This window comes from Lathyrus oleraceus, chromosome 6 (assembly GCF_024323335.1).
Source record: "Lathyrus oleraceus cultivar Zhongwan6 chromosome 6, CAAS_Psat_ZW6_1.0, whole genome shotgun sequence".
Classification (NCBI taxonomy): Eukaryota; Viridiplantae; Streptophyta; class Magnoliopsida; order Fabales; family Fabaceae; genus Lathyrus; species Lathyrus oleraceus.
Genome location: NC_066584.1, coordinates 136979572 through 136985571, shown reverse-complemented (window position 1 = coordinate 136985571; position 6000 = coordinate 136979572).

Below are 6000 nucleotides of genomic sequence, written 5' to 3'. Positions count from 1 at the left end.
TTTTTTCACGTGAAAACCAGAGAAGCGACAGAAAGTGAGAAAAGGACAAAGAAGAAGAGCAAGAGAACAAAGGTTGAAGAAAAGGAAAAGCTTGAAGCTAAAGGATTGCCGGATTAACTCAGGTAAGGGGGGTTTATCGTCGTTTAATGGGTATTATGGATTAACATGTAATGGGTAGTAATAAGCCATTGAATTGACCCTAATTGGGATGAGGAATGCTGTAAATGATGATGAATAAGTTATGTTAAAACTGTAATTGAATCTATATGTGGGTGAATCGTAAATTTCTGGACGTGTAGCTTTTTACGGAATTGAAATCGGAGGTCCGGAAGTCCTCCGACGGCGAGAAATGCGGGTAATTCTGCATTCTGTTCGTGTTAGCGCAGGAACAGCTTTCTGTCTTGCGTTAACCGGTTAACCCAGGGTGTTAACCGGTTAACACTGTTATGAATTATGAGAAATTGCTGTCTGTGTTGCGTTAACCGGTTAACCCAGGGCGTTAACCGGTTAACACTGTTAAAATGTGCCAGGAAGCGTGTTCTCTGTTGCGTTAACCGGTTAACCCAGGGCGTTAACCGGTTAACACTGTTTGGAAAGTGGAAAATTGATATTCAAATATTGTGTACATATTTGACGTTTGGCCTATATTGGTGTACGATATAGTAGGGATCATTTCCCGTTGTTTTGAGCAGTATAGGTATTAGTAGAGTGTGCTAATACTGTGATTTATTATTTGGCATGATATGAATATGATTCTGTGATAAATATGCTGATGATGTATGATGGTATGCATAATACTGTGAATGTATCTGTTATGTATGCAATTGTGAATGGACTGTTTATGGCTTAGAGTGTGAGCATATGTCCATTGTGGATTGTTGTTGATGGTTGCATGCTAGGTGATTTAGCGTGTATAATATGGCCTTTATGGTGGTAGCTAATTCCCATGGTGAGGAATTAGTGAGTGAGTTATTGTGGATTGTTGTTGATGTTTGCATGCTAGGTGATTTAGCGTGCATAGCATAGCCCTTGGGGTGGTAGCTAATTCCCATGGTGAGGAATTAGTGAGTGAGTCACTAGGTCTCAAATGAGTGGGACTAGTGAGCTTGGTAGCCGTATCTGGATTTGATCGGTGAGGTTGAACTATGTGTTCACGAATAGTCGGTACCGCATGCATGGAGTCTCATTGCATAATGTATGTATGGCGTATAATATGAATGGATGTATTCCAATATTATACGTGTGTTTTGTGTTGGGTTGAGTATGATTATGATTTTGAGTTGACGTTGCCGTTGCTGAATGTGTGATCTGATTTGGGTGATGAAATGTGTTAAATTACTTAGCATTACATGATATTTTATAATGCTTATTATATCGATTGAGGAACTCACCCTTACAACTATGTTTCAGGTAACGAGCAGTGATTGAGTAGAAGCTAGTGCTTGGAGTCTAGTATAGTCCTTAGTGGGTCATGCTCTGGTCTATGTAACATCGGGACGGGATGTTTTACTTTGTTTTCATTTTGGTTGTTGAACAACTTTACATGTAATGCGTTACATGGTTTGCATGATTGATTAGATCTCTATCCGCTGCGTATTGTGCAATGTTTTATTTTGATTAATAAATGAGCATGACAAGATATTTTGGTGAATGGTGTGAAGTGTCAAGTGTGACACCCTGATATTGCATATCTACTCTGATTTATATTTTGTTGAATTAATTAATTATTGGGGTATTTTAGAAGGGTGTTACAACAAGCAAAATGGTTGAAAAGTACTCTGGTTTGCAGTTACAACCGCACCAGGCTCTTGTGGGGGCTAATGATTTTGCTCATGAAATTGGCATACATCAGGATGGAATGCTTACATTGCACTAGTCGGCAGTAACTTGGTTGTCTGGAAGGGTGCGCCAACTACTCCATTGATAATTACAAACCTGATTGCTGAAGTTTTTGAGAGGACTAATTTACCCGGAGCAATCTTTACCGATGATGCCGATATCACATTGGTTGTGCGCTCTGTTTTCTTTGCAGCCGTCGATACTGTTGGTTAGCGTTGTACAACCTGCCATGACCCTGCCGGAAGAACAACCGTGACCATAACCTGCACTTCCACAAGTCAATCGCCCCACAAGGAATATTTACGCTCAGAGTTTTTGCAATGCCAATGCAGACACCAAATTTTGCCTTAATGACAACTGCAATGAGTGGTCCTGGTTCTAATGGAAGTCACAGTGAAAAGCAGCAATAGCACCCTGGTTCAAAAGCTGGAGGTGAAACTTCAGAGCGTCTTTTGGTGAATGATAGGCCTACAGAAGACAAACTAGATGCGAATCCAAGAATTTCTCAATCAAACCTAGAAAAAACATTGAAATCAAGGCAAAATCAAACCAATGCTCACCAATTTCACCGTAGTAAAACGCAATTAATTACCAAGCAGTAAAATTTCAAAGAATTCCCAATTTGGCATCCAGACAAAACAATTGGAGAAAGTGTGGTTCAGATTACCTTTCCGAGTCCAATCATCAAAGAAGGCACTCCAATTCTGAGCACCAAAAAAGCGCTTCTGGAATTTTCCCCTTTTGAATTACACCAGACTAAACCTGAAAACCCTAATTCTTGAGGGATAAATAGTGAGTGAGAACAACGAAAAAGGGGAGGAAAAGAGAATTTGAAAACTAAAACCCTAAAATTTGGAGGCGGCCGCGATCTCAAGGGAATAAAAGCTAATTCCAAAATCAAAGCCGAATCGGGATAAAAGAGGCGAGGGAAGAAGATTCGAGATTTACCTGAGTCATTATCGTCGCCGGAAGTAAGTTTTCATTTGGGGATTTTCCTTTTTACCTTTGATTGTAGCTCGCCTTTGGATGTGAGATTGTGAGTTGAGAGCGCGCTTGAGAGAGAAGTGTAAGGTTGGGAGAGAAGAAAGAGCGTGAGGGCGATACCGAGAGAAGAGAGAGCGAAGGAGTGAGTTTGGGAAAGAGAGATTCGTGAGATGGAGAGGACGAGGAGGAAGGCCTCTGTTACTATTCCCATTTATTTTTCTTTAATTTGTTTTAAACAGAGTTTTTTTTTAAACCATTAAAATTTTGTATAAACTTTCTAAATAGGTAATAAATGTTTCCATATTTTCAATTCATATTCCCTTGAAAAACCCAACAGCCAAGCGGCTGGGTTTAGTTACTGGTAGTCCAACAGTTTCCTTTTTATTAGTTTTTTTTATTATTTTAATTCTTTTTTTATTTATCTTGGTTTATATATTTAAGTTAGTATTAAAATAACAACTAATTATAAGCAGTCTAGTGGAGAGAGTGTAGATTCTAAGTCTTTAGTGGAGTGGGTTCAATACCCATATATTGCATTTTCTTTATTTCTTTTAGCATTCATTTTTTTTTTTATGTTTGTGTTTTATTATAATTTCACCCGTACTCGTAGTTGTATTATTGTTTAATAGCACAAATTTGATTTCTTTTAATTTCATCATCCATTCAAAATCATTTTAAACTATTAAAATCACATTTTTCTCGATTCAATATCGAGCCCATTTCCATACCCTTGTAAGTCGATTGCTTTTAAGCATCGCCATCAACCTCACATGGCTTACTCTTGGGCCTTCTTACAATGAGCTCTTAAGCAACATCAACTAAACTTTCAATAATTTCAAACCTCGATACTTTAATTGTTTTAATTTAATATTCAAATCGTTTTCTAAATAAAACGTGAAGAAAAAGATTACCTGGATGGAATGTCCAGTCGTAATCCCGAATATTAGGCTCAAGCTGTAAGAGCTTGCAAGCCGTTAATATTCGTCTTCTCTTTAATACTCCAATATTCAAAATCATTTTCTAAATGAAAGTTGGAAGAAAAAGGTTACCTGGATGGAATGTCCAGTCGTAATCCCGAATATTAGGCTCAAGCTGTAAGAGCTTGCAAGCCATAAATATTTGTCTTCTCTTTAACACTCCGATATTCAAAATCATTTTCTTAATAAAGTCGGAAGAAAAAGATTACCTGAAGGGAATATCCAGTTGTAATCCCGAATATTAGGCTCAAGCTGTAAGAGCTTGCAAGCCATAAATATTCGTCTTCTCTCCAAAACACCTATAAATATCTCAAACCATCTTCTTAATAAAGTTGGAAGAAAAAGATTACCTGGAGGGAATATCCAGTTGTAATCCCGAATATTAGGCTCAAGCTGTAAGAGCTTGCAAGCCATAAATATTCGTCTTCCCTCCAAAACATTCATAAATATTCGAATCATTTTCTTAGCAATATTGGAAAGAAACAGACTGCCTGGGTGGAATGTCCAGACGTAGTCCCGAGTATTAGACCCAAGTTGTAAGAGCTTGTAGGTCACAAGTACTCGTCTTTCAAACTTCAAAATACCTAATTCCTACCTTAATACTTTTTCAATAAAGATGGAAATGGAACATGGTGTATACCATGCACTCCTGAGGCTAGGATTCGAGATGTATATCTCGCTCATCCAAGTTCTCGCCATCACTCAAAATACCTCCAACTGATCAAACTCTTTTCTCGCCGCCGTGCGATTAATCAAAAACCTTTTTCATAAATGAAAGATATATTATCTTAAGTGATACAAAACAATGTTTCGGCCACGATTGTTGAGTAGAGATAAATGACGCTTTTCCGAATGTAGATCTATAAATCTGTTCGATGTGTGGTATGCGTCCACTCCTCATCTGTTTTGGGTAAAACAATGTTTTCGTCGATTAATACAATATAGCTTTCGCTAAAATCGACCAACAAACAAACATTTTTCTACCCAGAACTACGTAAGCCTTGATTTCTCTTTTGAGATACGTAGGAGCAGGATTTTTAAATCTTGTCAGGCCCACTAATAAAAAACTTAGGTTTAGTCCTTCGTCGACATCTTCTCATTTCTTCTCTCTTCTATTCTTTCTTTCCCACCTAATAACTGAAAAGCCTAACATTTCAAACTAACATTAACGCACACAACTGACCTAATGGTTCCCGTTGAGTACAACGGACGTGAGGGGTGTTAATACCTTCCCCTTGCGTAAATGACTCCCGAACCCTGATATTGGTTGCGATGACCATATCTTATCCTTTCATTTGTCTTGGGTTTTATCGATATTTCCCCTTTCCTTTTTAGGAATAAATAAAGTTCGGTGGCGACTCTGTTCAGTCCATCATTACGAGCGTGCGATCGCGTTTCGCTTTGAAGTCGTATCCCCATTTTTCGAGGTGCGACAGTGATGATTAGTGGATGACTGAATCGAAGGATTGGACAGATTTCCTCGACATGGTTAATGGAATGATTGTTTCTACTTCCAATGTTTCCAATAGAGATCTGATTTTTTTTTTATCGAAGATGATCTACTCGCGGAGTCTCGAGGAAACCATAAGTCGATTCCCACAGATGGAATCATTATTCCGTTATGGAACCAAAGTTATGCATAAGCTGGTGATGAGAAATCCAGATTCAGTGGTGATAATATCTGATACAGTGGCACGGGGTGGATTTGCAAGGTTAACACTCCAACACCCAAGTCAGTTCAAGATTCAATGTAAGTGTAATCAAAATGGAGATCATAAAGTGTACCTTACATTTCACACGAGATAATTTTTATACTTTGGATCATGTGGAGTGGAGTAACATTAATCTGGCCCTTAACTTCATTGAGCTTTTACTCGGTCTATAACAGAAACATTCTTGGAAGCTTTCTCAACTAAGATTGGAATTTGCGCATCATTTAAAATTGAATTGCATAAAATCATGCTTACTATTGAATATGATAACAAGAGAAATAAAAAAAATCTTTAGTTTAAAACTAATCCAATATTGATTATTTGTGCATTTTCTAACACGAATATTGTCCATTAGTGTCTTTTTATTAAATAAAATAATATTTTACGTATTATATGTTCATTTAGATTTAAGATATTTCACATTTTCAAAAGACAAATATATATGCAGATAGGTTAACCAATGCAAGTTTTTCTTTATTATGACACTT